The sequence below is a fragment of the Aptenodytes patagonicus genome, chromosome 5 (genome assembly GCF_965638725.1).
Source record: "Aptenodytes patagonicus chromosome 5, bAptPat1.pri.cur, whole genome shotgun sequence".
In the NCBI taxonomy this organism is placed as follows: Eukaryota; Metazoa; Chordata; class Aves; order Sphenisciformes; family Spheniscidae; genus Aptenodytes; species Aptenodytes patagonicus.
This window is the reverse complement of record NC_134953.1, coordinates 12,120,998-12,146,675: the sequence shown is the minus strand read 5'-3', so window position 1 is coordinate 12,146,675 and position 25,678 is coordinate 12,120,998. Positions and strand designations below refer to the sequence as shown.

Here is a 25,678-nt window from a genome sequence, read left to right as displayed (position 1 = left end):
ATACCAGCGCACCCACGCTGGAAAGTCCTCACCTGTGGCCAATGGCACTTATTTAACATACACATCCTCACCAAGTTATAAATCACTTCTGATTTAGTTTACTACAATGACACTCTGCTACTATATGGTATTGCGTACTACAAGTTTTCCAGGGTTTTGTATTTTGTGATAAGGGTATATATGACACAGAGGTCAACACAAGAGGTTGCGCAGTGAAATGATGTATTTATAATGGAATATATGGCAGAGTCTCTCTATTCTTAAACATTCTTTTTTTAAGAAATGATTAGACATCAGCAGAGATACTTTAAGATAAGTATCTTCCTTCCTCTTTAAAATAGGTTTCAGATTCAAATGCCAGTAGGATGTAAATGAAGAGGCAGATAGGCTGCAGCACACAATATTAAGCAGCCTGTAAACTGGCATTTCTAACGCTGAAGATTCTCACCCCACCTTTCCTCTCAAATTTTCTTTTTTATGGACTCCTGAACTGTGACTTTAATTAATCACATAGATAGCTTTTTCTAGAACAAGCATTATCAGAATGAATAGTGCTACATCTACAAAAAAAATTATCACTCTGCAAACACTCTGCTGTGCTACATTTCATAGAAGAGTATCTCTACAGCTTCTTCAGTGTAATGACATGAAGCTCCACTACAGATGGTTCCATGATGAACCCTATTATCACAATATATGAAGTAACGCTTTGCCAACTGTCTCTTGCAGGTCGGTTTTGCCACAAAAATCATAAACCAGAATGGCTCCATCAAAAGAAAACTTGGGTAATTCTACAGTTTGGCAAAGAAGCTGTTATGACAGCAGATTAAAAGACTATTCTTAGAAAAACTCTCTTTTTCAGAAATAATAGGATAAGGCAAGGATCTTCCAATTCCTTAATCCTTTTTCAAATAAAAGATTATACAAAAGGACAGTAGGATGGGGAGAAAATCAAGGTAAACATTTTTTAAAAGGCTTAAAATATTCAGGTTTATGGCAGGGCATTATTTGTCACTCCAATTTTTTTTTTTTCAACAATGTTCTTAAAATCTGAAATCGGTGAAAATTCAGTGAAGCAAGACTTCAAAAAGCTGCCCCATTTATGTACCCAATTCAATTGTGTCAGAAGTGCAATCTGAATGCATGCTGCCGGACCCAGAAAACAGGTTAAAAATCTCACTTAAACTATAATCCTGCCAAATGACTGGGACTACTGCATTCAAGGGAATGCTATTCCATATTGCTTGACATACCTCCCTTTTGTGCAGAATCATATGTCATTAATCTTGGCACTATACTGTTTCAGCTAACTACCTAAGGGACTGTTAATTCTAATAATCCCACAAAAGTTTGCCTGCATATGCTAGTCCTCTGCCCACCCAATGACTGCTGGCAAAGCAGTAATATAGATAAATAGGCAAACCATCAGCAAAGTAAATCAGTAAACGTGAGTCCGGGTGCTTCAATGAGATCTGCACAAGGTCAGAAGCGAAATCCCGTTCCAGGATTACTCTGGGGTAGGAGGAAATGCTTGTTCTTTAACCTCTTCTTGTAGGGGAAGATGAAGCATATGGAAGCTAAATGTTTCAGCAGAAGAAATAGATCAAAAGATTCTCTAATTCTTTTAAAGGACACAAGCAAACAAAAGATACCAAGTGAACTAAAATACTAAAATATCAGTGATGAAGAGGACAATAGCTACAGAACATTAGAGGAAGCAAGGAGTTGCATAACAGCTGGGGAACAAAGTTTTCAGACTGTTTTAAAACTACATTTAAGAATCACATCAGTAGTTCCACAAAAAAAAAAAAAATTCTTAAAACATTTTAACTTTAAATCCCAGTTACAAAAACTTCGAATCCAATTATGAATGTGCTACTTTCACTAATTCATGCATTTATCTGTTAAGTACAAGCAGATTAATGTGCTGTGAAATCCTGTCTAAAGTATTTGGCACAAAATACCTCAGTAATAAGAGCTTTAGAACGGAACAAAAAAACTCCAAAATATATTACCACCTCAGCACCGACAATTCCTTCACAGATGCCTCCTGTAATGCAGTACAGACTTTGCACAATAATTTACTGGGAGTGGGGTGGGAAGGAAGGCAGTACATTTCAAAATAAAGGCTTTACTTTCCAGGTAGTTTGTAGGAAACTACACCAATCGACAGGACTCATTACTAACGGCAATAGAGTCTATTCTGTTGTCCCATTCTCTTAGACTTCAGTAGTGCCCGATGCTCTGTCCCAGCAAAAAAATTCCTAAGATGCAAGTTCCCAAACTAGGAAGAGTTTGGGAATTCCCATTCTTTAAACAAGAACAAAAAACCCCTTCAGAAGCACTGCTGTACACCATACCCTAGTGCTAGTGGCTATGCACACAAACAGCTGTGATGAGAAATTTTCTGAAGAAAACTTAATAAAGAATTTCAAATAAACTAAAAGAGGAGAATAAAATAGCTCTAGTCATATCAAGATTTTCTGATTTCCCCACAATGCCATGCTAATATTAATGAAACACTTATGTCCAACATACTCTTAGTAGAAACTGAACTGTCTTTTTTTTCCCCATCTCGACATATAAGTGGCACAAGAATTTTGTAATGCTTCAATTTAAAAAAAAGCAAAAGAAACCCTAGCTATTGTTCAACAAGGAGGAGTTTTGCATTGCAGCAACCGTGCAAATGAAAGTCACTTGCTGTTGGAAGACTTCACTGCTCATTAAATGAACCACTGCCATGCACAAGGACCTTCCTGTCACTGTGTGTCACCCGAGCATTCACTTTTGGCACTAAATGAAACAAGTGAACCTAGCCCATGCTTTTCTAATAAAGCTTTTTAGGATATCATGTTACTAACTTCCTACTCTGAAGGGGTCCAGGATGTTTCTCACCACCCAAAACATTCACACAATGAACAATCAAGAATTAATGAATTTACGCTGATTGGCATGTCAACCATGGCATTCATTTTTACTGTTTCCATAGTAAAACTTAAAATTAGGATTACATGCTTGAAACTACGTTTGTACTTTCATACCCAGGATCCTGCAGGTAAGCATCATAACTACCGTTAAGCTTGCTCCAACATAATCTTAGGCGTTAAAGCTATTAAAGAACACATCTAGGGCTTGCAAGGGTGTGCCATCCCCCACACCAGATTTCCCCCACAACTCTAAGATACAGTCACACACGAGCAGCTGTAGTCACATATTTAACTACCTACAGGTTCAAACCCCACGACAGCTGCTTTGCTAAACACAAAACAGTCACTCTTGGGTTGTAACTTTCTACTCTGCTCACCTCCCTTTCCCTAAGATTTCTGGTTAACTTTACTAAATGGACAAATAAGTAAGAATTAACAGAAACAAATGAGCTGCAGGATGCTGCCTTCTCAAGGCAGCACAAGCATTAAGGACAACAGCACAGAAAGATTTATGGATCTGCCATGGCTCTTTTTCTTTTCCCCAGCTGCTATTAGTGCTACCACCTCTCTGCAGTCATGAACTGCTATTGTGATCAACTGGAAATCAGAAGCGGTTTGCTCCATGAAGCCACTTCCCGGAGTAACCACGCTCCAGCTGAGCGTAAGGAACCGTCACCCACCCAGCAGAAGATCAAAGCCTTGCAGCAGCAGCTGCCAACACGCTCCTCCGCTAGAGAAAGCAAGACCTGGACAAACTTCAGCTGGCTACCAGGCTGCTTACTGCAGGCTGTTCCTTTGGAGATGGGTTTTTATGTTCATCACAGTGATCACAGGCATGATAGATACCATACTTTTTTTTTGTTCTTTATGCTAGCCTGCAAGCACTTCTAGCCTAGTCAGCTGGAAAGTTCAATGCAGGGCAGGAAAATGCCAGTACTGCCACCAGCAGACTTGAATGAAGATGCTTATCACATCTCAATACTTCTTCCTCCACAACTTCTAACACAGTTCTGAGCAGCCTTGTTTATCTACATCACCGTGCCTTTGTTTTGCCAACTTCCACAAGCTAATCTGAAAATAAAATTTTAAAAATCTATAAACAGTAGAATCATAATATGGCTTGAAAGCAACCTCTGGAGATCATCTACCTGCTCAAAACAGGTAGAACTTCAAATTTGTATTTATATCAGGCTGCTCTGGATCTTGTCCAGGTGAAAGTCTCCATGGATGGAGATTCCATGGCCCCTCCGGGCTCTTGGCGCAGCGCTTGCCCACCCCCATGCATCAAGACATTCCCTTCATGTCCTACTGAAATTTCCATTCTTATGTCTTGTGATGATTGACTCATCTTTTCACTGTGCACTTCTGAGGGGAAAGTGGCTCCATCACCTCTATAACCCCTTGCTTAAAGATGGTTAAATGCAGCAATTACATTCTCCCTTAGCCTTCTATTCCTCAGGTTGCAAACCCAGTCCCCTCCTCCACCCTCAGGTGCTCCAGCCGGCAACCATCTGAGCAACTGTCATGGTTTAACCCTAGCCAGCAACTAAGCCCCACACAGCCGCTCGCTCACTCCCCCCCAGGGGGATGGGGGAGAGAATCGGAAGGGTAAAAGTGAGACAACTCGTGGGTTGAGATAAAGACAGTTTAATAAGTAAAGCAAAAGCTGTGCATGCAAGCAAAGCAAAACAAGGAATTCATTCACTGCTTCCCATCGGCAGGCAGGTGTTCAGCCATCTCCAGGAAAGCAGGGCTCCATCACCTATAACGGTTACTTGAGAAGACAAACGCCATCACTCCGAACGTCCCCCCCTTCCTTCTTCTTCCCCCAGCTTTATATGCTGAGCATGATGCCATATGGTGTGGGATATCCCTTGGGTCAGTTGGGGTCAGCTGTCCTGGCTGTGCCCCCTCCCAACTTCTTGTGCCCCCCCAGCCTGCTCGCTGGTGGGGTGGGGTGGGGTGAGAGGCAGAAAAGGCCTTGACTCTGTGTCAGCACTGCTCAGCAGTAACTGAAACACCCCTGTGTTATCACCACTATTTTCAGCACAAATCCAAAACAGAGCCCCATCCTAGCTGCTGTGAAGAAAATTAACTCTATCACAGCCAAAACCAGCACAGCAACCCAGTGCTGGACTCCCTCCAGTTTGTCTCTCACACAGGGTGTGTGTATGTGTGATCTACCGGGCAGCACTGCAGCTGGAGCTTCACAGCTGTCCCACAGATGGGAACAGTTCCTTCCCTGTACCTGCTGGCCAGGCTCGCTCTAATGCAGCCCAGCAAGTAATTAGCCTTGAGGGCTAGAGAGGCACACCGCTGACTCCCGGTCAGCTTCTCATTCATCAGGAGCCCCAGGTCCTCTTCTGCAAGAGTTGCTGCCCAGTCAACAGCTCCCAGCAATCGACAGCAGAAGAATCATTTTCATTTTATGCACCTATGTGCACATGGACACGCACACTTACAGAGCTGGGCATTTCCATGACTTTGAGATCACAGTGAGAAATATGATACCAAATGTTCATTCTTCTTATTTCACAACAATCAAAACACCAGACTCGAGACATTTCAGGTTTTGTTTAGCAGACTAAGGTACAGGTAAATGTTTGACTAAACACAGACTACAACGATGGGAACATACATTTTAGCCGGTTTGTCGTTAAAAGAGTAAATATTGGGTTAAGACATTTTCCTGCATGCTTTTAAGATCTACAGTTAGAAAAAAAAAAAGCTTGGTATAGTGTCAATATAATTAAGAGGAGGTTGTCAGAGTTGGGTTTTTGTGTTGGTTTTTTTTTTTCAATACTCAAAATCAATAATTACAGTTTATAGGCTTTCCAGCAGCACCGTAGAATTGTTTGCCCTTTTTATTTATTTTAAGTGTACACACATATGAGCACATATACAGTATTTGCTTTGTTTGTAACACAAATGACCATTAAGTTAAAATGTATTTTCTGCCAGTCATCATTTTAGCATTAGTCTACAATATCCAACCAAGAATGATTAATAAGCATCCCGTCTGTTCACACATCAAGCAGCATTTATCCAACAATAAAAGTGACACTATGGGCAACAACTATGAGGTTTATTTTAGTATCAAGCTTACAGGCAATCAATTTAAACAGAAAAAGAACCAAGAATTAGCTTTGATCACTTAGAGGAAAAAAGCATCTAAAGTTAAGAAGAAATGTGTTGCTATTAATTATAAGCTTGGTACACCAAGATCATTATCTCTTCACACATGAATCGAAGAAAAATGCAGGCCTTAGAAAACCTTAAAAAAATATTTTACAAAATAAATAACAGTCAAGGTAACAGTACTATATGAACAGCTGGTTGGGCAGTTCTCCACACTGATCTGATCCAACATCAGTAATGGATCTCTTTCTCACAGTTTGACGCAGTCAGCTCCAGTCTCTTGGAAGAGCTCTCACCCAAAGGCTTTGTAAAATCTATAGCAGAAGCAAATTGCAATTCGCTGTTGGCTGTATGATAGTCTGGAGTGTTCCTTACGCTACACAGAATGGAACAGTCTTCCAGCTCACAAAAAGAGGCTCGCTACCATGTGCTTGGTGTGTTCCTTGAGCTCACACAAAGTTTACATCAAGGAAGTCTTAAGTTGCATTTCAAAAGTATCTAGCAATTCTGGTTGGTTTTGATTTCATTTTCTGTGACTTAATTCTTCAAATTCAAGTCTTAATTCCCCTTAATTAAGGAGGTATATCATGCATAGCTACATTTATTGCTATTTACTTCCCATAAATTTCAAGTCAATGTATTGGCAACATATTCCACCCATTACCAAGTCATCATGAATTTCTCAGCATCATCTTCAAATACTTCTAAGACAGCAAATTTCTTAACAATATCACCACTCACTAAGAAGGCTACAGTTTTGCCACAGGACACAGATGAATAGTACTAATAAAATTCTACTAAGTATTTGGTAAATACAAACAACTTGGGAAACTACTCAGTGACCTATATCTGCAGTCCCATATTTTGACTAAGAGTTAGGACAGAAAAAGAGTAGGGTATTTCAAGCTTTTTTCCCTGAAGACTTCATGTATGACTGAGATACAATAAGCTGGGAAAGGCTATAATAAGGGAAGTTTTGAAAACCGAATTAAAAGCTGCCCCTACCAAGCAGAACAACCTAAAAGATAAATGCTACATATTTTTGAAGTGCCACAAAAGGTAAATGAGCATTTGCATTCCTACATGTAAAATACAGTCCTAAAATATTTAAAATTTTCTTCTTCACAAACACAGTATTTAAAGAAAGCAGAAAACACAGCTATTAGCACTGCGAGGATGCATCTTCTGCCTCACCGCCTCCCTCAGTCCAAAAGTTTCCAGGCTGTTTTATTTAAGGGCCCCTATTGATACTACACATCAGCTTTGAAACTATTAATACATCTAGGCGTGGAAGAGGATGTCCATCCACACGAAGTTATGACTCATAACTTCTAGATCAACATTCATTACCAAATGGGTACTCATCCCAAATTCATTTTGGGCTCTACAGTGCATTCAAGAAACCAAAATAAACGTCTTTTCAGAATGCTTTTCAGTAACAGCAGCAGAAGACCAAGCCTGCAAACAGATGTTGAGAAGAGCGTGTTTAAAGATAAGAGGTTTGCCCACTGCCATCACTTTAGTCTTCCAGCAACCACTACTTGATCTGTGAATACCTTTGTGCATATGCATGACTGACAGCAATCCCCACCTAAGAAGCCTCCTTTTCTTCTAACCTTGCAATGGCATAGCTGTTTGTTCAGCCACATAAGGGATTTAATCAGGCTGAGAAATAGTCTGAGAGGAGGATTTTTTTTCAGCTGGATCAGTTAGCTCCTTGATCTATTTTGCCACACAGCATCTGGCAAGAAGGAACAGCAGGTAAGAGAAACTGCTTAAGCAAGGTAGTCACTGCACGTGAAATTCTGGTGTGATGTCACAGAAATATAAACACTTAGAATTGCTCTGAAAACTCAAGGACTTTATCAACCAAGTATCTTTCACTGACACTACAGTCACTGTTAAAAAGAACATATGCAAATAAAAGTGACTATTGCTGTATTTTCATACAAATATACCTTGTAATCGAGCAATGAATACCTCTAAATATAGCTCATCTTTTCACAAGGATAGCCAGAAAGGGCCTTTATCAAATTTAAAGATGAATTTCCATCTCCATTTAAACAAGGGGATTCTTGAAAGATTTGAAAACTAGATGTTCAGATTCTTAAATCAAAGTAAAAATTGTTTTTCAGAATCCATGTCCAAACTGTGGTGAATTTCACAGCAGGCAAACAACATAAGTAGTCTCAACGGGATTTTTAAAGGGCTTTCAAAAGCCAAGAGATCTTTCCGTAACATAAACAGAAGCCTGTTTCTGCAGGTTTTGAATTAAGGACTAAGGGTTTTTTTTAAAGGAAACATTTACAGCAATAAAATACATTTAGCCTTTATTAAAAAACCTAGGATCAAAATCAGATTACTCTAATTTCCAAAGCGATATAGCAATAAGTATTATATATATATATTAAAAATGTAGTAAAACTATATACACACAGAGCACTTTTTTCCAAGGGAGGTGGGTGGGAAATGAAGTTTAAGAAATGGCACACCATACTTTTCAGCAGATTATCAAGAAGGACATTTGTATTTGTCCAGAATACTGGATCAATCCTCAGAAATGAGGAGCTGAGCATGTACTTTCCAGGCATCTTTTAAACAATAAGCATTCATACAATTTAGGCAGTTGAGGAAGGATGAAAAAGAAACCAGAAACACATATACAGTGAACAAATAACTAGGTATCATTACAATCTCAAAGTCTATCCCATTAGCTCATAGTTTAAAAAAAATAAACAAAACATGAAATAAACACATCGATTCATTTCAGGTAAGTAGCAGGCAGAAATACAGTTGTTAAAATCTCCAAACCCTTGTTTATTCCCCAATATTTGCATAACAATTCACCAATATAACAAGTTTACCTGAAGCGTTTCCAAGGGAGGTTATACTTGCACACCTATAAAGCCAGCAAAGTCCCTAAGAAGCAGGGTTAAAAGTTAAAACACAAAAACCACACACAAAAGGCAACTCTTACTTCTGCCTAGAAGAAGCAGTCCAAAACTACAGGGCTCAGAAACATACCAGACCATCTTACTAATGTTTCTGACCCAGAAGTCTCCATGAAGTGTATGGTAGCCCACGAGATTACTTTGAATGCTTATACGAGCCAATGGTCCAAAAAGCTTAGAACTTCTGCACTGGAAGACACTGTTAAAATTCCTTTTTCAGAGTGACGACGAAACTTCGTACACCCTCTGCAACTCTGGATTAGTCTCGTTCAGCAGATGTTTCTCTCTCCCTTCTCCTATCATACTTTTGCCCAGCTGGCCCCGAAAACTGTCAAGATCTGACAGGCAGCCTGCAATTTGTCTGGTCCCTGCACTGGCATCACATGTCCTGCAGAACTCCGTCCCGCATCCTACTATCAAACTAGTCTACGTCACACATCTTTGAATCAAGTGGGGAAAAAAGACCAGATGGCTGCCCCCACAGACTGGGATCAAAGCAGGGGGCTATTTGAAATTCAACAAATTTTTCTTAACTACCGTTACAAGAATTAAGTTTCCCTTCATTACGTACAAGAAACGCTCAAGTAAACAGTATCCTTAACTGAGTTTGGCCCAGCTTCTCTTCATGTTACAGTTTAAACCATTTCCAAGTTATCTAATACACTGATAAACCTGCAAATACATAAAGATGCATGTCATGTACTGTTCTGCCCTAGAAGTGCATTTGTTGGCATCTCTAGAAGTGAGACCAGGTCTCACGTGACCTGTGAGACTGTCACTGGTTTAGTCTCCACACCTGTAAGTAAAACCCAGCTGGCAAAGAGTAAGCTTGCTCAATTCCACATGCACGTGCCCTAGGGCAAGTAATACTTTCCTTCCCCGAACAAGCATAACACCCTTTGTGTTTATATTATCAGATAGATTATCAGATAGGCCAAAGCACGTAGGATTTTTCGATTATCTGAAAGGCTTCAGCAAGCCTGTTCCGTACAACATCAAAATTCAAAAACATACTATATGCTCAAAACCATTATTGTAGCTCCCCCCAGCTACAGTTCCCCAGCGGGGGGAATAAATAATCAAGTGGGATTTGTATTTGTAGGGTAACAGCGGTGCTCAGGTCAAACTTCACTGATGGAACCACTCCAGACAGAAAGGCATAAAGAAACAGGCTTTGGGCGCAAAACTGGATGCTGCTAACGATACAGAGAAACCAAAGAGCAAAAGAAACTGTGCAAAGAGACAGCTCACTCCTTTTGCAAGAAATACAAGGATTAAAAGGCAAAAGAGTCAAAGACATTGCCGGACTCCCCCAAGCCCCTGTATCTGGAGCAGTTACATTATCCCAGAGGAGTATTTTTTGCTTTAAAAGGCATTTTTTAGAGCAAGGTCATGGAACTTGACCACAGAGGTGGCCCACTCGCTCGCAGGGCTGCACTCCCGCCTCCTCGACCGCAGACCCTTCCTTCCCCGAAGGCCGAGAAGGAAGGAGACGCCAGCCCGGCCTGCCTGGGTGCCCCCGCTCCCAGGAGGAGGAGGAGGAGCCCCGCGCCGAGCCTCCTGCCCCTCCTGCCACACCAACAAAGAGGCCCCCGCCATTATCCACCGCGACACCTCCAGCCCCCCCAGCCCCGAGCAGACGCGGAAGGTCACCGGACCGGAGAGCCCCGCACCGCCGCCCGCCTCCGGGCAAGGGCACGGGCCGCCCCCGGCTCCCTCCCCGCCCGCTGCCCCGCCGAAACGTAAACAAAGCGGCCGGGCCCGGCCCCCGCCCCCGCGGCGCGGCACGGCACGGCACGGCCCCTCGCCCTCGCCCGCGCACCGTACCGTACCCCGCCCCGCTCCAGCTCGGCCCCGCTCCCCCCACCGCCGACCACCGCTCCAGCGGGGCCGGGGCCGCGGCCCCCCCGGCGCCGCGCTCACCGCCTCCCGCCGCCTCCTGCCTCGGCCGCTGAGTAATGAGCCGGGGCCGGGCCGCGCACACGCACCGCGCTCCGCCCGCTCGCCGCGGCTGCGGCTGCCCGCCCCCCTCCGCTCGCCCCGCCCCGCCGCGGCCCCCGGGCTCCGGGCTGCCGCTGCCCTCGGCCCCGCGCCGGCGCTGCCCTTCGCCGCGGCCGTGCCTCGCCCGAGGGCCCCGGCGCCGCCGTCGTGGCGGGTCCCCCCCCCGCCCCGGCCCCCACCTGGTTCCTGCGGAGGCTGCGGGGCCCCGGCTGCCCGCGGGCCCGTGCACCCCTGCTTGGCACCAGCATCGCTCTGGCTCCTCCGCACCCTTTCCCCTGGAGCAGTTCTTTTCCTGAATTACGCCCCTTAGCCAGGCCTCCCTTCCTGCTGAGGCTTTCATAAAACATTTACATTTTTCAGGTCTTTGCCTTCGTGCTCTCCGCCAGTGCTTTGGCACCCAACCGTCGCGCTCTGGCATGGGTTTTTCTGCTGCTCCTAGACATCTTTCACTGCCTTGGCAGCTCCAGGCTTCCCGTTGCATGCCTGGCATGGCAGCGCTTCATCTCATTATTGGGTGTCTGGAGCATTGCAACGTTTTCTTGTCCCGGATCTGTTTTGGCACTGGTTTTCCTCTAAATCTTCAGTGCCTCTTTGTGAGGTTTTGAGTTATTCCTTACCATTGCCTCTGGTTCTTGGCACCTCACACGAGTACTCTCTCCTTGCTTTTTCAATATTTTGTTTGGTATTTCATCGTCTTTTTTTTTTCTTCTTTTTTTCTCTTTTTTTCCCAGGAATGTCCCTGCTTAGAGACGAAAGGAGGCCCCTCAGCACCCTGAAGCCATGTCAGTATGGTTGAAGCAAGCCTTTGTATATTTTTACTACATAGTACAAAAAAGGCCTTATGAGCGGTATTTAAAAATATGTAAAATCTGCCATTTAGGCACGGGGTGCTGTAAAAATGGACACTTCACATTTAATTCATTGTCAAACATTTGAGTGGCCTATGCCACATTTTTGAAGATGCCAAAGATTATATTGAGATTGTTGCTGGTAGCAGCTTTTATTCATCTGTAATAAGCATGGATTTTTACATAGTAAAGGTGGTGCTTCAGAATATTCCAGTTTTGCCCTCTGTCTTGGTGTTAAAAGCTTCACTTCCATAAAGCTGTCTATATATTACTCAAATGCCCATTTTAGTGAGATCTATGCACTCTCTGCCCTTAAAATTCTCACTTAATTTAAGCACTCCATATGTTAGAAGCGGTTCTTTTACAGATTCCCACAGACAGATATATGATGCTTCCTTTATGCCAAAAACCAAAATAAAACTATTGCTCAGACTCCATCCCCAGTCCTCTTTAGATGCTACTGGGCTCTAAGTGTGTTTCTAAGACACACCTCCCACCTCACCTCTGATCATTTCCATGGGACAGCCCCAGAACTGAATTAGCCAGTTTTTAGCTTTGAGGCTTTTTCTTGTTGCAGTATGTTAGATCACAGCCAGACATTGCATTCCCTGCCATGTTTATGTATGCCAAAGGCAAAGCTCAGCTGGCAGAAGGGGCAATATGAATCCCCAAAATACACTGCAGGCAAAATTTAATCTGGGTAGGTCATATTCGTCTTCACCAGCAGATTAAACTAGCCCTGCTGATTTTGGCTGATGCAGGTCATGGCACCTTCAGATGTTTCTACTGGCAAGCAGACCTCTGGTGTTAACCTCCGGTCTCCTCTGCAGAGCAAGAAACAGGTGGGGTGACATCATGTTCAGCCAGTTCAGTTATTTGCAACAAGACCCGTGGCCTCACAGATCACTGATGTTACTCCTAATCTTTTTGGGAGACTTATTGTTCCTGATCATCCCATTTGAAGTAAGACTGCATTGAGATTTGCAAGTGAGGAAGGACAACAGTCCCTTTAAAGTATAAAATGGTGTTTTGCTTAGGATCCACATGTCACATTTCTTTTCCAGGACATAATCAAATTCTTGTTAAGATTTTATAGTTTACAAAGTTGATGCTTTTAAACATAGATGTATTTCTAAGTGACTTTTTAAAACTAGTCCTCACAACCTTGTACGCCACCAGCATCTATTGCCATCTTGCGTGTAGAGCTGATAAGCAACGGAAATAATGATGTAGAAATTACACAAAAAGATCAGATTAGTGTTGTTGCAAAGCATGATGAAGGAGCATTATATATTTTAATAGGGGGTCTAAAATATGTAAAGATTTTATGAAGGAAAACTGTGAAAGGAAGATAAGAATTTCATACCGTAAATTTGCTACTTACCAGTATAATGGTTTAAAAAAATAAAGGTAATATGATAGGCTGTAAAGTTCCTGTATGCTATGCAAAATTTACAAGACGTTGAAGTAATACCTCTTTAAGTAAGGACAAAGGTTTCTTTGATGGTGTGTATAATCAATTTTTCAAAACCAAGTCCCTGTATAAGAAAATAAAACTTTGAGAATGTCATTGAGCATCACTATAGTATTGTTTTGGAAACGGCTCTGCAGAAGTATTTTCTTACAAGCATAATGGCTATACTCATACATCGCCTGTGTCTGGGTGGAAACTGTCTTCTGGATTGTCCTGACTGATATCCAAGGAAATACAAAACTAAAGTCCTGATGTCCATGAAAGTAAACAGGTATTTTGCAATGGACTTCAACAAACCCAGCATTTTTCTCTGGACCTCTTAACAGATTAGAAGGACACGATGGAGAGCAAGAGTATGGATGCGTTACAACAGAACATACAGGCAAGCATACAGGAGATTCAGATTTGTTCATAGAGGATCAGCAGCAGAAGGGGAAAAAAAGTTTTGCAGAACAATATAAAGAGAGAAGACTACACAGGGAAGCGTGGCTAGCTGGCAGGGGCCAGCCCTTTGCAGCAAGGGCTCTCAGACGGTGGCCCTGCTGAGGCCACAGAACGCCATCACTTGACAGGATTTTCGGCGACAGGTTTGACGATAAAGGTGCGTGGTGGCCCATGAGAAAGTCTGAAAGCTGATAAGGGTCTGTTTGGCAAAATAATGGGAATCACCAACCTGAGAACTTGAATTTTCCTTTCCAAAATAAACATGAAATTTTATATGTAAGGAGAATCTGATGAGCGGTTTTATTTAATAACAGAAACTCCAAAATTAAGTTAATGAACAATCTGGAGCATGAAAATCATCCTCTGCTTACATGTAATTGTTAATCATTCTCTTACCTCCTCAATTTCGGTGTCCATGTAGCATTAGTCTTGGATTTGGACTGCTGCTTTAAAATAAGCAGCTGTTGAGTGTTTAATAAATATTTTGATAAAGAAGTGCCAGTAAAATCTGAATTATGTCAAAATACTGCAAGCTTTCTCACTCCCATACATCAGTATACAAGTATGTTTATGAACATCATATTAAAACGTCATGAAATTACATTAAAAAAGTAGTTTTGTCATTTTTTAATATTTTCATTAAGTTGTTATCAATTACCATACTCTTGGTAGTATTAACATTGATGTTTATAAACTGCAAAGCAAACAATTCAGGCTGAAATCTTGGGAGTCAAGGCAACAGAACTGAGTATCTGACCCAAATTTTGATGTACAAAAATCAAAATGTCAGAAATTAGAAACTGTAACATAAAATAACAGGCCCAAAGATACATGGAGTACTCATTTTTCCCCACAAAACATCCATAGTAAAGAATAATGATTTATTTTTGCACCAAAATGGATTCGCATAGTACACATAGTAACTCAATATGCTTCAGCTGAGTGGGACTGTAGTGAACAGATACAGGGTGGTAACTGCTTAAACCACAATAGCTGTTTCTCAAGTAAGTATCTGATTATGCCTACCGTCATTTTCAGACAAGCTGAAAATAGAAACAAGATATTCTAGGCACGTGTTGTAACTACAAGATACCAACATTTAGACAAAGAACTGCGTGTACTGATTTTTTTAAAATCTTTTTAGTTATGTATTTAAAAATATTTCTTTGTAAGACTGGACCATCTAATCTTTCTTTTCTTAAGCAGTCGTCAATAGAATGCATTGCCAAAAATTGAATTTCACGGGACTTCTCAGGCTGACCCACCTGTACAAACATGCAGCCACTGTCATTCTATCACTTACTTATTTTAGACGTTTATATATCATCATCACATAGGCACCTAGGTACCTTGCAGCAGTGAAAGCCGCCTTCTGGAAATTAACCAAATTAACAAACCCTCTCCTCACCTCACTAATTATTTCATCAAGAAGAGATCAACAGGAATTGTGGGTACTTAGGGGGGCCAGTTTTTCCAGGCTAATGCTTGATAAGTCACAGCCAGGATCAACATCCATGTCCTCTTATGAAAACAGGTTGATAAATATTGTTTGCTAAGGGAGATATATGTGGAAAGAAAACCCAGACTTTGAAACATTTTAGAAAATTCCAGAAGTAATACAAATGTTTACGTGACAAACAAAGCAGTTTGGTATTAATATCTTTTCTTAAACATTTTTTTACCATTGGTTGTGGCACAGAATCTGCATTTCACATAAGAAAGTGAAATGGAAATTTGCTAGAAACTAATTACAACCAAACCCCAAATTAATGGACGTTTTACAGCCTAAAAAATGTACAAAGAAAAATGACCCAAGAATCACACATTCTAATTGTTGATAAATACAGCTGTTGTTAAACTGTTTCATTTTAATAATGAAATAGACAAAAAAGAACCTAATAAATGTTGTAACAGCTAGATTTTTTATTCGATTATGTCTTGAAAAGCAGTATGAAATCAACTTCAAGTAACTAGCTGGAGGGACCTGTACTCCCTCTTTGAACGGAACTAGAAACAGTCAGTCGTTGCCAAATGTTGTTTTACGCTTGAATTCTGACTATTAGCAAATAATCATGAACTGGGGTAAATCTTTCTTTTAGTAGGAACCAAAATGAATTGAGCACTTGCTGGCTTGAGCGAATGTAACGGGAGGCAAGCAGCCACCATGGGGCACCATGCAACAGGTTATCAACGTGAACATGCAGGTAGGGCCATGTTCATGGCTAAGAGATACTGAAGGTCAGTAAAAATGACACTTCTGTATGTCTAGTCAAGAAACTGTGTCCTCTGAAATGTCATTAATACTATTAACCCCTTCTTTGCTGATCCTGCAAAGTTCTTTCTGAGCTGCCATAAGTCCATGTACAGCCAATTTATATTAATAGGTATACCGAGTAAATAGGCAGCAAAATGTGTCCAATCAGTAGACATACTCAGCCAACTGGAAATTGTTTGTGGAGAGAAGTGCAGTTTAACTATTAGAAAACAGTGTTTATGGTATCACATGCCTCATATTTCTATACGCTGATATTAACACAGCATAGGGTGTTCTCTATTTATACGACTACTCAATTGAAATTTTGCATGGGCAAATTTAGGAAAAGTTGTTGGGCTTTGGCATTATCTGAGGACAACATTAGACAGTGGGTTCACTGGCCTGGATTGTGGCAATATATTCTACCTAAGTCACAACCAAGTTGTTTGTGGTTTCTTTACTGGGAAAAGATTGATTGTAAATGTGTGCAGCTTTTCAGCTGTGGGGTTTAGTTCAGCAATCTGCCAAACATACTTCTAATTTATATCTGTACCCCACTCCTGTCTTTCTAAATTACATACTGACATGCCTCATCTACCTTCCTGCACCCTTATCAATGAAGACTTTGTATTTGGCTTTCCAAGAATAATTCCAGAGCAAAAGGCATTTCCAGGATTCAGAACAAGGCCATAGGGACTTTTATATCAGCTGTTTCTCCCTTGTCATTATAAGGTGATCAAAGTTGGAAAAGCCTCTGTACCATCCTCTGTTTGTGGTTTATGCTACATGGGACCATTCAAAGTTGACCAAAATTTAGTGACCTTACACTGAACACCACCACTGACAACTCTGGTGCTGAACCCAGGGGATACTGAAGGCAAACTTTCACGTTCTCTCCAACGAGCATTCAATGTTCTTCAGCTCTGAACTTGCTCAATGCATCTTTCTGGTTAAAAAAAAAAGACTTATCAGGAGTGCACCAATTCTTGTCAGAGTTTTTTAATTTCAACTCCTAAACGCTAACACCTCTCCCATGTTAGATAATGTCATACATTATCTCTGAAAAGAGCTAGAAAATGACTGCATTTCAAATGAAATTGGTCAACACCAATTATCTGACATCCTGTCTAACTGCTAGTTGAATCTAGCGTTCCATAAAATGATCCCAATACAAAACCTAATAACTCCTGAATGTAGTTTTGAAAAACAACTAGATGTGGGGACTGTGAGCTAAATGGCAGGTAGAGGAATACAGACAACTTAGCTTTATCTCTTTTGACTTGGTATTTCATTGTGAACTGACCAAAGCATTTTGAAGATAATTAATAGTGTTACGCCTATGACTTAGCAAACTACACTAGGCAGAACAAGGAGGGTAACTGCAGTAGCAGATGATTCCCCTTGGGTGAAACTGTACCTCTTTGTGCTAGGTTGGTGCCTGCACACATCTCTGCATTGTGGAATACTACCCTGTGACCACTTATGTACACTCATTTTAGGATTTTGAAATGAAGATATATTTTGATCACTTCAGCTATTGTAGAGAAAAATTATTCTCACTTTATATGTAAAGTATTAATCTGATATACACAAGTATATCTGAATGTATGCAGGTTTCATTGTGGTGGCCAAGAGCAAACCAAATATAAAGTCTCTTTTCCAAGAGAGAAAAGAGATTTTTCTTCCTTATAACCAGCATCCATGTCATTGCTGGGTAAAATAGCTATTTTTAATGAAACTATACATGGAGTGTACATATGGAATTCCATCAACATATTCCAGAAACCTTTAAAGAAGTTTCAGTCTTTTTTCCCTGAGATTAATGGCCTGAACTTACAGTTCTTATTTAGAGAGGAACTCCATTACAGTCTGAGAGCATTTGGCATTAAACAGTGCCAGTTTGTTCTTTATATCATGAATTACTTGCTTCACACTCTCTCTTCTTGTATCCTAGAAAGACACATTGGAGGACGTATCATAGGAATACCGCCTCTCATTGAATCACTTATGGGATCAGCAGAGCTGCAATCAGGTATCGCAAACATGAGCTATTTGTCCAATCATGTTTTATTGCCTCACATCACATCTCAAAAGCAGTGTAAGAAGCAAAAGCAAATTAAACAGACTGTATTAAAAGCGATATTTTAATTGGGTCTCATCCATTCATAGAACTTTCTAAAGATTTAGAAACTCCCGGGGGTTTGATTCAGCCTTTGCCAACTATTGTTCTTAAGGAAAACCGGTTACTGTCACCAGTGGCAGGTAAGAGTTATGCTGCCTTCCTGCCCCCTTCAAACACAAACTTAAAAACAAACCCCAACATACCTCCACTCTCAGTTTAGTGGTTTTTTTAATTAACTTAGGAATTATTTCTTAAAGGGAAACAGGCTGTTCACATATGTTTGTTCAGCTATTACTGTGAAATTTATTTCCTTACATAGATCCTCTCTTTGCATCTTGCTTCCATATTGGCCTCTTCTCCTTTTCTTCAAAACTAAGATCAGGGCTACACAAATCAGACTTGATTCCCATGAAGATACTGCTGTGAAATACCCCTGACAGCAAAGACGAGAACAAGAGCATAAACTCACATCCCTATATTACTTTGCTAAGCTAAATATAGATGACTGGACCAATTCCAATCTGCTTACAAAACCATTATGGAAATAAAACCTTAATTTGTATGTATACGGGCACAGGGATGATGCATGGAAGTTCACTATCAGAAGTGGTTAGGTCCTGTTGTGAGACTTGAGCAGACTTAAAACAAAAAGGGACATTCCCCGATTTTTCTGAAAGCTCAAGTGATCTCCGTTTAGCTCTGACAGCTCAAGCAGTTTATGATCCACTCCATGGGACTCTGAACTAAAAACAGTTAAAATTTAACAGAAGCACTGTGAGTCTTCTCTGTTTAACAGAAACCCCACGCCTGACCTGTGGTTGTAGTTTTGACAGCCTGCTTGTACCACCATCAGCTGAGAAGTAAATAATAATCCTCACCTTTACGTAAACTTTAAGAGCTTCCCACACTTCAGCTTCTGTGGGATGAAAGGGTATTAATGTCAGAGAATAATTGGATTCTAACCCTTGCCAGTTCTCAGAAAGCTGGACGGAACATAAGGGAGATCCTAAGCCTTCATCCAGTAGTTCCTTCGCTGGGATAAACAGTCTTTCATCTTGTTAACCTTCTTTCATAGTGATCTAGTTACATAAACTTTGCTACAATTACATACCTGTCATCTGTACACAGTAAGGATTCAATAGATGAGTAGAACGAATGCGACTGAAGCTCTCGTACTGTCTGTTTTGAGTTTATGAGTCTGAAATACTACTTTGGTTCAGACCAATATGATGAATAATTTTCTAAAATGGCAGTTTTCAATGACTATTTAGAATAGAGAAGGAACCATGGGTGATAATTTGATTTCACAAATCTGGAACCGTTGCTTACACCGACAGAACTACCACAGGTTTGCATTGGGCCCATGTTTTCATGAGAAGAATGATTGAGTCTTTTCTTAAAGCAATGGGGCATAAACTATTTAGGAACTTTGGTTAGTTAATCAAATCAACATTTCTACCTGATTTAATGGGAGCATATTCACACAACACATTATTTCTAGCAAAAGGATTCAACAAGCCACACTCCCTATTAACTCCACAAACAGCATTATACACACACCTACTTAAATCAAATCTGGTAGCTACAAATGCACCACTATAAATAACTTCCTATCTCTTCCCCACTCGCTACCTGGGGAAGGAACAGCCACAAACTTCTGTGTTGCTTTTCTCCTGCTAGTATGACGGTATTGGACAATCAGGCTGAATACATCCCGAGGTGCATCAATGCTCAGAGTTTCTTTTTATCATCAACAGCCTTTTGCTGATCTGTTGGTATTTGGATCCGTGAATCCAAAAAATGAAGAGCAGTATCAGTCCTAGTGATCACAGGAAAAGGGTCAACAAATAGTCTTTATTGCACAGTTGGTAAGATTTATCAGTAAATGTTGGTTTGCCGATTCCAAAATGTTCTGTTTGAGACATCTCAGATGTGAGTCTTTTCTACCTAGTCTTATTCCTGCCTGCACTCCTGGCAGACTGCCCTTCAGATCAGATTTATGACTTCTGGACCAAGACCAAATTTAGAAAAAAATAGATTTATTTTGCTGCTATAAAGAAAAGGGACCAGGGAAGGGATACAAAAAGATGGGTGATGTGCCTAGTGTGAGAATTCAGCAAAATGGATGTTTTCAGTGACATTTTGGATAAGGCAATATTGCATTTGTCGGTGTCAGAAGAGAGGGATTTACAGCAATTGAGATGATGAAAGCCTGAATAAATTTTGTTTAAAGGTAGATAAAGAAGACCATAGCTTGTAAATTTTATTCAAAAGCACATGTCAAGATCCAGATACAGTGGAAGGGTTGACCTAGGAAGAAGACCAAAGTGAACGTGAAACCCAGGGTATGGGCTAGGGATAAGAGTGGCATCATTCACAGTGACTAAGAAAGGGAAAAGGAGTGAGAAATATGGAAACAAGAGGGCTTTTTTTGGCCATGTTGAACTTAAATGACTAGTTGCATGAAGTTAGGCAAAGAGAGACAATCCAAGGTTTTCATTTGAACACAAAGAGAGACATCTACAGTGGAGACATCTGTGAGGCATTGGCATAAAGATTGTAGCTGAAATTGCATTTGCAAATCACATTGCTCAGGGACAAATTATAGGGAGAAAGACTAAACAAATGCAGCTTTGTGGAATGCTTATACAAAGCTGGAGGGAGCTTTCTGGACTCCCCAGAAGAGCACTTATGGAGGACAAGAATCACGAGTGGAGGCAGTCTTACAGTCCAAGGAAGGACAAGACATAAAGAAGAACATGGCTGAGTGTCAGCTGATAAATCAAACAGTATGAGGATCTAGGGTACTGATGATTTCAGCTTCTGATGGTAAAATAATCTTGACTTGTGTCTACCGTAGACATGGACAGCAAAAGAGATGGTTGCCTCATATGAGTATTTTCTTCTTGTAGCTTTTGGCCTTTTGTATGATACCATATTTTCTGTTGTGTCATCCCATTTTTTAGGGTCTTCTTTAAACATAAAATGCTGTCTGCTCTATCTGAATACTAACATTATCATAAAAGTGGATATTTGCCATTGGAATACATAACATACATTTTGATAATGTCTTCTGTTTGGGTTTTTTTTAACACTTGGAAGTAAATGAATGAATTCAGACTTTTTGGAGGCAGAGGCACTTCTATTTAGCTCAAACTAGAAGAAAGCTGTTTTGAAGACGGAAGGAATAAAATAGAATGCCAAGAGAAACAGAGCTGGGAAGATGGAGGAAAAATTAATGTGAAGAGCTTATTGAATAAGTCCAACAGAATGTTCTTTTGTTTTGCTAAGGTTTTGTTTTTCTTCACTTTCTTATGCCCAGCTCACAGTTGCCCTACAGCATCCCACGAGCTCCCTTTGCCCTGCTCTGAGCACATCTGCACCCTGCAATAATTAACCAGAATTTTTCAGATTGAGCAATATTAAAAAAAAATCAAATTCCCTTCTTACAGTTGTTTTTTTCTGTCAGACAGACCCATCAAGATCTTATCCACATTGTTTATTGAGTCTGAAGGATTTTGCTGGTCATAAAAGACACACTCACCCTCGTAGACCATCAATCTCTGCTTTGGTGTACTGCTTCTCTCTGGATTAGCAGAGGGCTGAAAGTGACATCAGTCTACGGGGCTTTAGATCTAATGCTCCCGTGTGCGTCAGGTAATCCAATTGAGTCCTTATATGTCGACGGACCCAGAGATTTATATTGAGCCACTTCCTAAAAGCTGACTCTCATTACCCGGCAGGTGAACTACCAAAAAAAAAAAAAAAAAAAGAAAGGAAGCAGTGTAAACAGCCTCAGCAGACATGACATTGCCCTCAACTTCAAACCAGGAGCTGCCTGGCTTGGCTTGCAAGCCAGAGAAGGAACCTTACTGTTTACTTGCTTAGCCACTTGCCAGATCACACAGTGCTTAGTTACGAGATATAAACAAAGCAGTGGAAAGAGAGAAAGGAAGAAAGAAAGAGAGGGAAAGAGAGAAGACAGAAGGAAAGAAAGAAAGAGAACGAGAGAAAACCCAAGAAACAGAAGTCCAAGCAAGTCCTGAATATGTTTAATGGAACATTTACAACTATGATGATCTAAACAATCAGTATTGGGCAAAAAGAGAGAAGATTTCAGACTATTCTGGATGCAGCATCTGACCAACTTGTACAGGTATGTTCTTATGTATTTCTCTTAATCTCATTATCAATTAATTAAGCATTAAAGCATTCATCTTCTTGGCTTTGTACAGCAGTATCTAATATTTACTCTGGGTTTTTTTTACATTAAAGCTCATTGAATTTCTCTCAAGTCATTAGCTAATTCTGATTAGAAGGCTGCTCGCTTGTATGAAAAATTATAATATAGAGTTGGTCATTGTGGTCCAGAATGTCAGTGCTCGGTCCCTCCTGCCTTCTTCTGGAGTTAGAAACATTCACCTATGACGGAATTTCACTGATAAAAATTCAGAGTACGTCAGCCTATTTTTATTTTCTATTGAAGGCAAAGGAATAGAAGGCACTAAATTGTTACTGCTCTTATGGCAGGGATAAGTCTTCATTTGTATAACACAGTTCACATGATTCTGGAAAACATGTTTAAGTATGTTATTTATTCACTGATTTATACTGAGTACTATTATTTAGGAAACAGCACTGAACTCCAAACACCAGAAAGACATGTCTCTAGTGATTACAACCTGGGACTAAAGACTCTCAATTAGGAAACTCGTTTCCTAATTTCTTCTCTACTGCTCTCTAATGTGTTTTTAGGCAAGTCCCTGCATTACTTTTTGCAGTTTCTAAAATAAAAGCAGCCTTATTTTATGGAAGTTTTGTCATATGCTTTGTAAACATTACTGATTTAGAAATTGTTATATGGAAATTCCAGAGGAATACAAATAATGGTTGTTTACTATTTACATCTAAAGTGGATCACTAATGATAGCAAACCACATCATCCTCAGTGATGTGGTGAAAGGAGGCACTGAGACTTTCTCAGGCGACAGAGCCAGTCAGCACCAGAATCAAGATCAGAAGATTTGGATATCTCTCTACTGCAAACAAAGGTACAACTGTGACACTTCCAGGACACAAAAACTAGCTTTAGAGTACCTGTTTAACATATTAACAATAGGCAAACCACAGCAGCATTGACTACAGTAGGATTAGCTGCTTGAGAAGCTATGGAGAGACTTTGGGAAGCCTGGACAGTATAGGCTAAAATCTTACCTCTTCATCTCTAATTTGTGACTTCATTTTTCTTTGGCACCTGAAGAAGCTAGAGTAAAGCCTGCTCAGGTTCTTTTACACGTGTTGTGGTGCTACCTTTTAACCTCAGCATCAGCACGTCATTTGACTCTTCATTCCCAATTCCTACGTCTGGAACGAGGCTGCCTCATTGCAGAGAATTACATAATGCCTAAAAAAGGACATAAGCCAATAAACATAAAAGAGAAATACTACTATGGTGCTTGAGTTCTACTGTCCTACTATTTCTGGCACTGCAGCAACAGACAGCATGTCTTTGAAGCTTCAGTCTTTGAAGAACTAGAATGTAGATTATGTATTACATGTATTAGGTTCAGTTCTAGGCCACCAGTCCGTTATGCTCTCTTGTAGAATGAGGTTTTAATGAAAGGTGCATGAAAAAAAATAAAAGAATGGCAGTAGTTTTCTATCATAGACAGATATTCTATGAGGCCGTTGGGGTTTGACGTCAGCCAGGGTGGAGGTGATAGGGCGTGTAAGCTTAGCAAGAACAAACACAGCACCGCTTTCTTTTGAATGCAGTTATCCAGTGAGATGCTTTTATACATTTTTACTGAAAGAATATCTATTTGTGAACTGACTGCAGACAGTGTAATACTCTCCTCTGAAATTCACAGGTAGGTTCCCTTTGAAGTAAAGAGGAAATCAGAATTTGGTCCTGTAAGTCTGATTCTGTAGGATACTGAGTTCTTCTACATTTTCTTTTAGCATCAATAACATTATGTGTCTTTGAGGAACAATGTCCATAGCTCTTGTAATAAAGCCACATCTTTTAACACCCTTACCACTCAGCTCATGAAATTCACTACAGAGAGGCACATAACCACACTGTTCAGGAATCAGATTTCAACTCTCTCCTTCGAAGATTAGACTTCTTAAAGACCGGCCCAACCCATGAGAAGTTTATGATTTCCTAGCAATGAAATCTGGCTCTCTTCAGCAATGAGATTTTATCCCCCTTGAATGCTGAATACTTTGCAATAGTCTGGTTAATTCTCCTATTGATTAAAGTGCATGTTTCTAGAAAGGTAATAAAATAAAGAGATTTACATTAGAGGGTGAAAAAATACCGTATAATGAAGGCTGTATCATTACAGCTATCATTTCTGTGGCATAATCTTTCTAAGGAAAAGTCATGCTTTAGCAACAAGGCAATTCCCTTACTGACTTGTCAGTGTTTACAGATTTGGCTCCGCCTGTCTACTTTATTTGAACAGAATTTTTTAACATCATTTGAAGTGTTTATTCAAATTATAAACCCATAAGTTTCCACCCCATATTTCAGAGAGCTTGTGCTTAAGCAAAGTAATTAGTAATTATCCAGCTTTTTATCCAGTTATTATGCTTATGTTTCCAGGTAAAAAACATGTTGTCATGAATGATAGCATGTATCAAGAACTGACTTTAAATACATTAAAGGGTTACTGTATTGGCCCTAAGATGCATTATATACACAAGAAGCTCAGAGTTTAATTTAGACATTTAAAAAAGTCTAAAGTACACAATGAGGGCATCTAATCTCCCCAGATTCTTTCCTTTTTTTTTTTTTTTAATTATTCATACAGTTATGATTAAGATATTATATTACATTTATTTTCATAGAATCACAGAATCATAGAATCGTTTGGGTTGGAAGGGACCTCTAAAGGTCATCTAGTCCAACCCCCCTGCCGTGGGCAGGGACATCTTCAACTCGATCAGGTTGCTCAGAGCCCCGTCCAACCTGACCTTGAATGTTTCCAGGGATGGGGCATCCACCACCTCTCTGGGTAACCCGTTCCAGTGCTTCACCACCCTCAGTGTAAAAAATTTCTTCCTTATATCTAGTCTAAATCTACCCCCTTTAGTTTAAAGCCATTCCCCCTTGTCCTGTCGCAACAGGCGCTGCTAAAAAGTTTGCCGTCATCTTTTTTATAAGCCCCCTTTAAGTACTGATAGGTCAATACATTTTTTTCTGTATTTCCCCTAAGTTTATCAGTAGCAGTCATTAGTTTGGTGACAGCAACAACATTCTCTTAATTCAATTTTAACTACATTTTAATATATTTTGAGAATTTACTGTTTGAGAATTTACTTGGGTTTTCAATTTCAAATGTTATAGATGAATAGTGTGTATAAAACCAATATATTTAGTTGTCATTTCTGAGTAAATACTTTCTATACTGTATTTTTGAGAAGCTTAATTTGTCTTATGGAAGAGTACTGTTCTTCAAAACCAAAATATAACCTGAAGTGTTAAACCAGAACTGTCATCAACACAATAGAT

The 25,678-nt window shown here is 40.3% G+C and overlaps 1 protein-coding gene across 3 annotated transcripts in view; it reads right to left on the bottom strand.

The window, feature by feature from the left end:
• The window catches only part of MAPK8 (mitogen-activated protein kinase 8), a 55,907-nt gene extending 44,903 nt beyond the window's left edge, over positions 1–11,004 (bottom strand). For all 3 annotated transcript variants that reach the window (XM_076338678.1, XM_076338679.1, XM_076338680.1), the window contains exon 1: positions 10,940–11,004. The gene's annotated coding sequence lies outside the window, so the exon portion shown is untranslated. The remainder of the gene's footprint in view (positions 1–10,939) is intronic.
• Between the last annotated feature and the right edge of the window lie 14,674 nt (positions 11,005–25,678).